The 13,359-nt window shown below is 44.4% G+C and overlaps 1 protein-coding gene and 1 pseudogene across 1 annotated transcript in view; both read left to right on the top strand.

The window, feature by feature from the left end:
* Positions 1-13,359, top strand: part of LOC147893352 (putative galacturonosyltransferase 13) — a 95,122-nt gene that overhangs the window by 4,878 nt on the left and 76,885 nt on the right. The gene's annotated exons all lie outside the window — the stretch shown is intronic.
* On the top strand, positions 9,629-10,813 carry LOC147893353 (uncharacterized; annotated as a pseudogene).

The raw sequence follows: 13,359 nt of genomic DNA, 5'->3' as shown, positions 1-13,359 counted from the left end.
TTTTGCCTGTTACTTAGAGGGTCTGCTGAGACGGCTCGTGAGGTGGTGGTAGATCCTGATGGAAGGGAAGCTGTAATGGCTGCACTATTCAGAGGATGCAAATGGGGGCAATGCTACTTATCCTGGTTGTGCATAGGGCAGTGACGACAATGATACTTCTTTCATACCTTTGCTTCTCCTCTGCGTTGAGAAAACCCCCATACTAACAGTTGGTTGTTTTGTTGTCAGAGGTGTTGCTAGTCTTGGAACCTGCTTTCCCCGAGGTCTCTTGATACGTCTTGTTGAGAGGGCCTTTGGGTCCGTGACCCTTGCTCATGAGCCCAAAGTTCTGAGCAAGCTTGTCGTACGTTGTTGGCCTGAAGCTACAGACATACCAAATTGGAGACCTTCAAGAGAGTTATCAATCTTGCCCTTGTCTGAAACTTGCAATTGAAAGCCCACTTGTGTGTAGCAATTGGCGTAGTGGTTGACTGACTCCGTGGCCCCTTGTACTAGCTCAAAGAATTGGGTGTGAAGACAATCCATGTATTGGGGTGGCAAAAATGAGGCTAAGACGTTCTTGATGAACTTCCCAATCATAACGAGCGATCTCTAGTACTGCATTATAATTTATAGTGCTTTGTGTGCCCCTTGTGCCAAGTGATTGCTTTGCGTGTATGCATGAAAGCTAAGATGTACTTCTCATTGTCCTAGGTTTGCACAATGGAAAAATAACTCTTGAGATGAGAACTATTGGTTTTGTCTTTCCGTCGTGTTTGTCGAAGTTTAGCTTCGCTCTAAAAGAAGGCCTAAGGGTACTGGTCTATGAAGCTCTGTTGCTTTGGTGTGGTGCAATGACAAGATCAGTGTTCGATCCCATTTCTCCTTTACCTGTCAAGCCTCTCAGTCTTGTTCCTCTGTTTTTTGTGGTGCTCGGAGATGCTCTTCTCAACCATCCTGGGCAGCTCAGAGACGTTCTCCTTTGGCCTCAAAGATATGAGCGAGGAAATTCTTTGACTGCTCGTGCATGTGCATCATGGCTTGCATTATAGCAACCATGTCCAAAGGGATACTTGTGCCTCCAATGGTGGAGGTGCTGTTGGTGGAGGCACTGGTGGCAGAGCTTCCTCTTAAGTTGAAGCCAACTCTTCCTTCATGCTGGGGTCGAACTGTTCTTCGGGACTCATGGTCATCTTGTTGGAGCGGCCCATGACCGCACTTTCTGTGCTACCGGATACTTGTGGATGTCACACCAAGACTGAAGGATGGAGGGAAGTCATGGGAGGCTACTTGAGGTAGAAGACATGTTGTAACCTGCTTGTAGGATGTCCAGCCCTTTGTTCCCTTCCTTTCTGTCAATGACACCCCGAAAATTTGTGCGCTGCATTTTGTGGCTGATTCACTCTAGAGCCACCTCCACAAGTGGGATTTGGCTTAAAATTTCCCTTTCCGGTAGAAAATCCTGGTTTATTCATTTGGGATGTTTCCCTCTTTGTTCTAAACTCCTGTCTATCCTGTCCTGAGGCAAATCTTCCTCCATCTCCTTTCTTCTCCTCAAGTCTCATTGCTAAGGGAATGATTTCCTTCAGAATTTTAGGGCTGAAACACTTTTAGTCTGGAAAGTTCTATATAAACCACTAAGATACTTGTAGCTTGTTCCTATGACTTCTTTTCAAGAGTTTGTACCTTAAAGAGTGTGGTCCAAAATCAATCCTTATAGTCCCAAATAGTCTCTCCTCCTTTTTGTCTAAACTTATCCCATTCTATAAGTATGTGTGTCTCATATTTGGGTGATAAGGAGTGTCCTTGCACCTGTCTTTTAATTCCAGTCAAGTCTTTGGCATCATATCCCGTGTCTTCAAAGCTTGGTGCCACGGCTGACCCACTGAGAAGCAAAGTGGCAAAGTTCACTTGCTCCATGGTCTCCTTATGTGCAAAGTATTATCATCAAAGTATTATCCAAACTCCTAATCCAGCCAAGCAACAGCTTGGGCTTATGGTCTTCATCATACTTTGACATTTGCACAAGCTTCTCTCCCAATTTGATCTTCTGTCTAGGCTCATGGTGTTGGCGTCATTTATATGTCTCCCAAGATAATCCGACATCACCAGCGGTGATTCCGATCTATAATGTCTCCTCGATGTCTTCCTTGGTGGATCATCTCACACCACATCTTGAAATTCATCTTCTTCCTCCTCTCCATCATTATAATCCCACAGCATGTTCTCCATACCAATTAGAAACAACGGGACTGTGTCTTCTTTCCTTTTGGGCTGATCCGTTAAGTCTCCTTCCATAACATTGGCGTCTATCTCAGCTTTGAAGTAGTAAAAAAGCTGAAAGATGTGTGGTGCCATCTTATCTCTAGCGGGCTCTTCTCTGGTCTCATGTGTCACAGGAGTCTCCTCCTTCTCTGCCTCCAAGTGGATAGGTCCCATTTGGTCGACGTGCCTCTTAGTCTTTTGCTACATTTTGATCATGCTCTATCTGTTAGAATTATTGTTATAATTTAGTAGTGACCAATGTAATGTAATAAGTAGGTTAGGGGCACTTTTCCCTCATTTAGAGGTTTTTCCCCCTAACCACAGTTAGTTCACTAACTACGGTTAGTGAAGGATAAGGTTTTGTCACTTAGACAAAACCTATCCCTATCCCACTCTTCAGTTGAAAAACACTCTTCTATTGCAACTATTGTTTTCAGCTCTCTACTACCTTCTTGCTCTTCTGCTCTCACACTCTGCTCTCTCTCCCCCTCTACAACTCACATTTGGTATCAGAGCAGGTTGACCCTGCTCCCTGCTTCCTTGCTCGCAAGCTCCTTGCTTCAAGCTCAACAGCTCGTTGCCCCGTCCGTATAAGGCCGTCGTCTGTACAGTCCTCCGTACAATCTATACGGATTGTACTTCCTGCGCCGTACAACTCCCAAGCGTGCAGCTTCCATGGCCCGTACCTTCGTTGTACTGTTTCGTACGGCTGTCGTACGCTTGTCTGTACCTACACACGTTGATAGCGCCATCCGTACATGCTACAGCCCCTTGCTACGCATGTGATCTGTACATACGTATGGATCTGAAGCGGCGCCCGTACATTGCTCGAGTCCGTACTCTGTAATGCAGAGGAGCGTCGTCCGTACAAGCTGCCAGATCCGTACATCGCTGCATAGTTCGTCGTCCGCACAATCGTACAACTTGCCGTCAGTTCCATACAGCTTGCCGTCAGTTCCATACATCGGTAAGAATCTGCACTGTGCCGTACGCCCGTACACAGGTGGGTACCCGTCCGTACAGCAAGGGAGCTATTGGTTGGTAAATCAAATTCGAGGCAGATTTTTGCTTTGCAGGCCATTTTGTGGGCAGATTTGGACACATTTTGTGTATTGGGAATTTTGTCAAATTTGGGGCTTTTGCATTTGTTGCAGAGATTGCAAAAATTTGGGGCTTTTGCAATCACACTGCAATTTTGAGTGAAATTTGGGGCTTTTGCAGGCAAAGAGCAATTTGTGCAACATTTGGGGCTTTTAGACCATTTGCCCCTTTCTGGTTGCAATTTCAAGCCACAAATTGGGGCTTTTGTGTTGGGAGAGCAATTTTGCAGGTTTCAGTTCAAACTGCCTTTCTGTAAGTGTTTTGAAGCACTTTTGGCAGGTTTTGGGAGAGATTGGATGCTCTGGCAGATTTCTGACAGCGACATTACAGAGATTTGAGTTGCATTTTCAGCCAGTGTTTGGCTGTATTTTTTTGGGAATTGTGCACTCCATTCCCAGCAAGGGAATTCAGATTTGCATTTGCTGTATTTTCTTTCTCAGACATGGCCCAGCAAAATCAGAATGATTTCCAGTTCAGTGGTCTCCACAAGAGGATAAGCTGGATGGTACCAACTACTCCCTCTGGAGTTTTATGGTACGCAACATTCTGATTTCGCGTAATTTGTGGGACTATGTAAATGGGGATGAGATCCGGCCAGCAAATGTGGCACCTAATACCCCTCCCCAGCAAGGAGGAGGCAGAGGTCGTGCACAGGGTACAGCTGCAGGAGGACAAGTTATTGGTGCAGTTATACCTACCACTCCAGAGCAAAAGAGATGGGATTCACGTGATGCTTTAGCTTTGTCGTGTATTTCTCTTTCAGTGAAAAGATTCATCATTCCGCATATCCGGTTGTGTAAGACCTCAAAGGCAGCATGGGATATTTTGGAGAGCATGTATGCAGCTCAGAATGATGCCAGGGTGTCTTTTTTGAAAAAGAGAATTGTCTCATACACATATGGAAGAGGGTGACTCCACGTCAGTGCACCTCACAAAGCTACGGGATTTACGAGAGCAATTGCTGAATATTGATGAGATCATTCCTGATTCAGTGATGATTACCACTACTCTGAATTCTCTTCGTGAGTCTTATCTCAGCTTTCATACCTCGCTGAATTTGTCGTTGAGGGGGGGTGCAAATCCTCTCAATTTTCACGAGTTGATAGGACTTTTGTTGCAGGAAGAGCAGACCAGGAAAAACATGGCTTCACGAGCAGGTGAACATGCCATGCTTTCAAAATTCAAGCCAGCAAAGACATTAGCAAATCAGCCTTCCAGTGGTTGAGGACAGCCTTGTCAAAAGGCTAAGGGTGATGCAGGTAAGCCCAAGAAGAAGGGAATATGTCATTACTGCAAAAAGCCAGGTCACTACATTGGAGAATGCAAGAAAAGGCTTGCAAAATGGCTGCTCCGGATATTACAGCCACTTGTAATGATAACTCTTATGCTTTTCTGACATGCAGTTATGATTCTTCCAAGGATGCATCAACTTTCAGTGTCAATGAGACACAAAATACATGGTATTTTGATAGCGGTGCCTCAAAGCATATCACTTCCAGGAAGTGTCTTTTCACATCTCTGCATCCACCTCCCATTGGTAAAAAGGTCACATGTGCCAACAACTCCTCCTATTCAGTTCGTGGTACAGGAGAAGTTGAACTTACAGCCATTGATGGCTCAACATTCAAAATTTCTGATGTCTTGTATGTGCCTGGTATCACAGAAAATCTACTTTCAGTGTCCACTCTTAACAGAGCTGGATTTCAGGTCATTTTTGAAGATGACAAGTGTGCAGTCCATGACAGAGAAAACGACTATGCCTTGAGAGTGTCTCGCACTTTGTTACGTGGTCTTTTTCAGCTTGACATGTATGAGAAAAGACCAGCACATGCTCTTGCAGTTTCCGCTCCTACTGTTGCTATGCAGAATGCGGAGTTATGGCATGCTAGATATGGACACATGCATTATGGCAGCTTGATGACACTTCAAAAACATGCTATGGTTGATGCATTGCCACCTCTTGAAACACCTCCTCCACATGCCTGTGAAGGGTGCATTCTTGGTAAAATGCACAGATTTCCTTTCAAGAAGGATGGATCAGTAAAAGCTGTTCGAAAATTACAGCTTATTCATAGTGATGTCTGTGGTCCCATGAGGACTCCATCATTGGGTGGTCATCTTTACTTTGTCACTTTTATAGATGACTACTCCAACTACACTTGGGTTTATGGACTGAAACGCAAATCAGAAGTGTTTATGGTTTTCAAACACTTTGCAGCCATGGTTGAAAATGAATCAGGACTCAAGATACGACATTACGCACAGATAGAGGAGGGGAGTATTTGTCTTCAGATTTTGATGCATTTTTGAAAGGCAAGTGCATTGCACATCAGCTTACAGTAAGGCTAACACCTGAGCAAAATAGCAAAGCTGAGAGTTGAAATCGTACTCTTATGGAGATGGATAGATGCATGCTAAAAAGCAAAAAATTGCCTCACAAATTTTGGCTTGAAGGTCTCATGTGTGCCAATTATGTTTTGAATCGGGCTCCCAGAAAAGCTTTAAAGACCAAGACTCCCTATGAAGTTTGGCAAGGGAGAAAGCCTTCTGTGGATCATTTTCGTGTTTTTGGATGCCTTGCATATGCTCATGTGCCTGTTGAGTTTCGGCATAAGTTGTCTGATAAGGCAATCAAATGCATTTTTGTTGGGTACAGTGCAGAAAGCAAGGGCTACCGTCTCTACAATCCTGCCACACGCAAGATTATTGTAAGTAGAGATGTTATATTTTTAGAAAATTCAGCTCACACTCAAGCTGAATTTGATTTGCCTACTTCTTCTGATGATGTCTTTGAGAGATTACTACCCATTGCCTTGGGTTCCCTTGCTGATTTATCTGATTCAAATCAAAGTTTCCAGATACCTCCACATGCTCCGATTCAGCCACAGGATATCTTACCACCTCCACAAGCAATGGAAGAGGTTGTTTAGCAAGAAATTGCAGATATACATGCAGCAAAACCAGTTCCAAATTGGCTGTTACAAACTCTTAGGGAGATTAAAGTTGATGCTCCATTACCTGCCAGAACTCGGAGTGCAGTAAGGCATGGGGGGGGAGCTCTTTCAGTTGAATCAGCTTATGCAGGTACTCTTCTTGATGAGGAGGAGCCTGAGACATTTGAAGAAGCACAGGATAATGTGCATTTTCTGAATGCCATGCACGATGAATTGCAGTCCATTCAGAAAAATCAGACATGGGAAGTTGTCGATTTGCCACCAAGTAAACATGCCATAGGTACACGGTGGGTTTTCAAAGTCAAAAGAAAGCTAGATGGGTCCGTTGATCGGTACAAGGCAAGGCTGGTTGCAAAAGGATATGGTCAGAAAAAGGGCATAGACTATGAGGAGACTTTTGCTCCCACATCCAGAATGACAACCATTCGGTCAGTTATAGCCATGGCTGCAAATTTTGAATGGAATGTTCATTAGTTGGACATTGAAACAACTTTCCTTAATGGAGACTTGTTGGAAGAGGTTTATGTCAAACAACCTCCGGGCTGTGAAATTTCAGGAAATGCACTTCAGGTATGCAAGCTAAATCAAGCTTTGTATGGGCTGAAACAAGCCCCACGTGCATGGTATGCCAAAATTCATTGCTTTCTGACTAGCAAGGGGCTGCACAATAGTCCAACTGAGAGCACCCTCTACATCAAGAAGGATGGGGGGGATATTTTAGTCATCATTCTTTATGTAGATGGCTTACTGCTCACAGGGTCAAATGAGGATAATATTGCAGATTTTAAAGCTGAATTGCAGACCACTTTTGACATGTCAGATTTGGGGCTGCTATACTTTTATTTGGGGATCCAATTCACTTAAGAGAAAAGTGGCATCGTTATGTCTCAATCCAAGTATGTGCAGAAACTCTTGGACAGATTCAACATGCAGGATTGTAAGCCCATAGCTACTCCCATGGAGCCGGGGCTGAAGCTTACAATGCATGATGCAGGTGAATCAATTGATGTCACACTCTACAGTCAGGCTGTTGGATGCCTCATTTATCTCTGCAATACACGACCTGATATTTAGTTTGCAGTTTCTCAGGTGACCAGATATATGCACAGCCCAAAGACTATGCATTGGCAGGCTGTAAAACGCATCTTCCATTACTTGCAAGGTAAAAAGTCTTTCGGCTTGATGTTTCCCAGGGGGGTGACTTGCAGATGTATACCTACATTGACTCAGATTGGGCTGGAGACTATGACACTTGGCAGTCCACAAGTGGCAATTGTTTCTTTTTGGGCAAAGCTTGTATTTCTTGGTTGAGCAAGAAACAGTGTACAATGGCTACCTCCTCGTGTGAAGCTGAGTACAGGGCAGCTTTCACAGCGACAGTTGAATGTGTTTGGCTGCGTCGTTTTTTTGCTGATCTTCATCTTTCATTGGAGGGTCCTTCTCCAATTCTCACTGATAGTCAGAGTGCTATTGCAGTGGCAAAGAATCCTGTGTTTCATGCTCGCACGAAGCACATTGAGGTTCACTATCACTACGTCAGAGAGAAGTTGCATGCAGGAGAGATCAGTATGATCTATGTGTCAACACATGACAATGTTGCAGACATTTTCACCAAAGCACTTCCACGTGAAAAGTTTGAGGCATTTCGCAGTGCCCTGAGCTTATCTCCTTTTGGTGATTGATCATTTCCTTGTACATGACATTGGCACTGCAGGGGGGTGTTCGAATTATTGTTATAATTTAGCAGTGACCAATGTAATGTAATAAGTAGGTTAGGGGCACTTTTCCCTCATTTAGAGGTTTTTCCCCGTAACCACAGTTAGTTCACTAACTACGGTTAGTGAAGGATAAGGTTTTGTCCCTTAGACAAAACCTATCCCACTCTTCAATTGAAAAACACTCTTCTGTTGCAACTATTGTTTTCAGCTCTCTACTACCTTCTTGCTCTCCCGCTCTCACACTCTGCTCTCTCTCTCCCTCTATAACTCACACTATCATGGCTTAGGTTGTCTTTTCATGAGATGCCACATGACAGGCTGCCGGATAAAAGACTTCTTATAGTCAATAATAGTTATTTGCAGCATGATGAGTATAAGAAAATGGTTGGTAATGCCATTGCACCCCTTTGGGAACAATGGCAGATTGATCTTGACTATGCTTGGAATGCCTTTGCTTCTCGCATGCAATCTGTTATTTGTGATTGTGGGAAGCATTATTTGCATGACTTGAGAAAAGCGGTTGCAGATGCTAAAGTCAACTATCAAAAGCTGATAGAACTCAGCCATGTAAGGGATTTAACTCAGTGTGAGCTTGACTATCTATCTCATGCTAAGCATTTACTATTGAGGAATGACCATAGGAAGATTGTCAAATGGGAATTAGGGCCAAGCAAAAAGCTCTTTTGGATAAAGGCTCCTCTTCTAAAGAGTTCTTCAAAAGATTTCATTACAAAAAGCAGGCTCGGAATATTTGTAGGATTTTGACTTCTGATGGTCTGTGGACTTCCTCATGGGCACATCTTTCTCGAGAGCGCGTTGATCATTTTGCCTGACAATTTGGGAATCTGGAGTCCTCTTCACAAGAACTTATGTTGGCAAGACGGAAATTATTGCAGCCTGTTTCTCCCATTATCACTCTTGCTTAGGCTTAGCAGCTTGAGTCACCTTTCACGAAAAGGGAACTTCTTGATGCTCTACAGTCGTGTGGTAAATGTGCTTGGGTTGGGATGGTCTTACAGTGGAGTTCTTTCTGGCTTACTCGGATGCCCTTAAGCAGGTTTTATTGCAAGCAAAATCAGCGAATGCCAGATGCTTGGAAGAAAGGGCTAGTTAAGTTGATCCCCAAAAAGCATCTTTGTGAATCATTTGCTGATTGGAGGCCTGCTACACTCATACTAGGCACTTGCAAATAGATTGGACGTTGAGGAAGCACGGCAGAAGGTTCTTGATCCTCGAGGTCGAGCAAGGGCATCCTCACATGCAACACCTTCTCCTGCTGCTTCCAGTTCTAGCTCCTTCTTTGGGAGTACAGCTTCACAGCTTCATCAGCCCCCACCCCGAGAGTCATGCAGGCTAGCCTTGTGGCATCCTGGGAGGAGGGCACAAGTAGATGTTGTAGTGGGCCGATTCTTGTATGGAGCAGATGTACCCACAACAAAGGCCTGCAATCCTTACTTCATTGATATGGTAAAGGAGATTGCAGCCTTTGGACCATCTTACACTCCTTCCTCATGTGAGGCTCTGCGCACCACAATTTTGGCAACAGAGAAGACCGCTATAGAGCAAGTTTGACTCCCATCAAAGACATGGGTGAAATGTGGCGTCACATTGATGGGAGATGGATGGAGTGATACTAGGAGCCGCTCTATTCAGGGTATCATTGCATACTCCAGGGGGCCAGCTTTTTCATTAAAGCTATTGATAATTTAGAGGAGGGAAAGTCAGTCAAGAGGTAGGCTAGCATTTGGATGGAGTCCATTGAGTATGTGGGGGTAGATAAGGTTATTCAGTTTGTTTCTGATGGCGAGAACTCCAACAAGGCAGCAGGGAGGATTTTGAAAGAGAAGTACCCTCACCTTACCTTCACTCCTTGCATGGCACATGGGCTGAATAATCTCTTGAAGGATATTGGTAAGTTGGATTGGGTGGATCCTACCATTGATATGGGTAATCATGTTGTATCTTTCATCACTCGCCACTCGCCATCTCTACATTTTGGTTATTTTTCGTAAGATATCCCCTCAAAAGAATCTCTTGAAGTATTCCGACACACGCTTTGCTTATAATTTCATCATGTTGAAGCAGCCTTTTAAGCTGAAATGTCAATTGAGGCAGCTTGTTGTTTCCGCTGAGTGGGATGCATGGCGTGAACGGAACTTTGCAGGGGCTTAGAGATTTAAGTCCAGTGTCTTGGATGACCTCTTTTGGGATGATGTTCGCCTTTTGCTTCAGGTTACAAAGCCAATTCTTTTGATGTTGAGGCTTGTTGACGGAGATGGTCCTTGTATTGGGAAGGTGTATGAAGGGATGCATAGGACAATTGAGACCATTCAAAGTATAGATGTTTTGTATGCTTGGAGGAAGGAGGAGTTGAGGACATTGGCAACCTCTCGGTGGACAGAATATCATTCACCTTTGGAGGCTGCAGCCTTTGTTTTGGATCCGGAATTACAAGGGAAGGGGCAAGAAACAGATAAAGAGTTGGTGCAAGGATGGGAGAAGATATTGAGACGACTTGTCTCAAGTCAAGATGATAGGAGAAAAGTGCGGGAGGAGCTGTCATATTATAGGCAAGGAAAAGGGTTGTTTGGTTTGGGGGATGCACAGAATGACAGGTTCAAGATTTCCTCTGTTCGTTGGTGGGAGGACTATGGGGCAGATGCTCCATTGTTGTAGCGTTTGGCCATTCGGATACTCAGCCATTCGGATACTCAGCCAGGGAGCTAGCTCTTCACCCGTTGAGCGGTTGTGGAGCAATTTTGGAAACATTGTATCGAAAAAGAGGAACAGGCTTGGGGTTCAGAAGGCAAATGATCTTGTATTTGTTAATGCAAATGTGCGTTGCTTTACAAGTTCAGGGCAGAGTGCACTCCTAAACCATATCTTGGATTTAAACCTGATGAGGACTCCGACAGTGATGCAGCTTAGGATGCTCGTGAGCATGAGGATGATGAGGCCCAGGCCCAGGATCAGGATGATGAGGCCCAGCAGGGTGAGGGAGAGGCCTCCATTGCTATGCCACCCTCAGACCATTAGGGATGACTCTCTTTTTTTCTATACACCATGTACTTGACTCGAGAGTCTTGAGTCCTATTTTGTATTGAGGCCTTCAGGCCCAAGGCATGGCCTCCCTTTTTTGTATTTTGCATATTATATGCTCTCGGATCTATAGTATTCTACAGTCTACTATGCGTTATTCACATTGCAAACGTGTACATTCAGTTTTGAGTAAATGTCTAAAGCTGAAATGGAAAGTTTAGAGCTGCTAAAATTCATAATTGGTATATTTTTATATGAATTGATGATGTGTCATATGATGTTGCGTTCTGGTTCCCGTTCCCCTGTTCCCCCTTCTTGGAACGTTCCCGTTCTGGCACTTGAAATTTCAGAACGTTCCCAATCCTTGGTAACTATGGTCGTAGGGATTCTTAATGTTCACCGTTGCTTTATGGACTATTCAAGTTGCCTCTCATCCAAGTGCGGTCATTTGTGCTGCCTCCAAGCTTTTAGGTTCGGCCCATTACATTTACACATTGGAGAGGGCTGACCACCACTACCTCAAACACCCTCCCATTGACAAATCCCTAAATATTCTAATCAAGGTATCTCTTAGAAGTAGTCATCCTTACCCTTAAATTGTCAGGTGTGACTAGCGTATCGTCCTCGTAGTTGCACACAACACACACATGCGGCTCTGACCAAATTGGGATCTTGTCAGCATAGCCACCACCCTCCAGGTCATCCACAACCCATGCCAACTTGTTATTAATCTCCACATGAAGATAATCCATACAATTGGCATATTTCCTTGTCAAAAGAGACATGACAGGCAGTCACGTCCCATGGCGTTAGCTGTGACATAGTCTACAATGTCTTGAATACTTGCTGTGAACAGGCGAGTCCATGTGTATGTTTGTGCAAGTTCCCGGCTCTGCCCGTGCCATACTCCACAGATTTGTGCCACCTATGTTATGTGCAACAGGTTGTTACTGGATGTTTGCTTTGACACCAACTATAGGGGACCTAGTGCCACATAGCACAAGGCCTAGGGATTACGCCGCATGTGGGGGGTCTTTAATCCCCATCGTGTAGCCACATGTTGCCTGCTCATCCTAAAAAGTCACAGGTACTTGTACTCCACCTTATATCCTGGGCCCATCAGCGTTTACTTTGCTTATGGCTGTCCACGCCCTCTCTTATCCACTGTTCATGTGTCCCCGTTTGCACTGCCTTTACCCTTTTAGGCCCATTTTATTTGCACGATCCGGGAGGGGGTTTAAGACCACCACCTCCAACAATTTGCAGAAGCTTTTAGAAGATGTAGAAGGTTTCTGAAAGGTGTAGAGCCATCCATATACAAGATCTGGACTTATCTAGAACTTAGAAGAATCTATGTACAAGATACTTCCAGAGGCATCTAGGATGGAAGAGGGTAAAATGCGATATTCTGAAGGTGATAGCTCGAGAAGCCTTCCACACAAATAAATATGGGATTGAGGGATAGGTTGCATTTTTCATGGCTTTGATTTGGTGCATTTTTCGTGAGAAGCTCCAGCTCTCCATCATTCTCCAAAGCATTATCTATATGGTCTTAACATTTGAGGGTATTCTATTCTGCAGTTTCTTTCCCTTGTTGCATAGACAGCATGTTAACTACCTTCTCTATTTCCTACTGCAGATCACGGGAGTAGCACCGATATTGTTCCACCCAGCCTTTTTTTGCTGAAACGTGAGAGCTAACAGAGAATTCGAATTCAAAACATACATGAAAGCTCATTCTCACCTCTCACTAGCTTCAACAAGCCCCATCTCCCTAGATGGATCTAGATGCCACATGTCATCCTTATAGGGCCTTACTAATGCAACATTTCACCCCTCTCTTGGGATGCTTTAATTTCCTTTGCCCCTAGGCACATTTCTTGCATTAGACCCTTAGCCTTAGATCCACCTAGTCAGGTGCTATAAACCCTCACCTAGGACCTTGACATTAATTCCCTCCCGATCATTTACATGAAGCGCAAACAAATATATTACAAATATAGATCCTTTAAGGGAAATGTCGACTGATTCTTCCGAGGTCATGCTACCTCGACTAGAGCGTAACATTCCTTCCCTCTTCAGACATCAGCGTCCTCGATGATAAAGTCTGGAAACACTCTCCGCAACTGGTATACGGATTCCCAGGTAGCTTCGGATAGAGGCTGACCATGCCATGCAACCAACACCGTGGGTATCTTCCGATTTCGAATTTGCATTGTTCCTCGGTCCATGATTCTTGTTGGTTTGCGCCTCGCATTATCCTCTAAAGTCTGGTTGACTCTCTCCGTTTGACCATCCGTCTC

This window comes from Dipteris shenzhenensis, chromosome 15 (genome assembly GCF_047967505.1).
Source record: "Dipteris shenzhenensis isolate YYH24624 ecotype China chromosome 15, Dip_SZ_1.0, whole genome shotgun sequence".
Lineage (NCBI taxonomy): Eukaryota > Viridiplantae > Streptophyta > Polypodiopsida > Gleicheniales > Dipteridaceae > Dipteris > Dipteris shenzhenensis.
The sequence above is the reverse complement of the archived record's forward strand: the minus strand, read 5'-3'. Positions and strand labels throughout refer to the sequence as shown.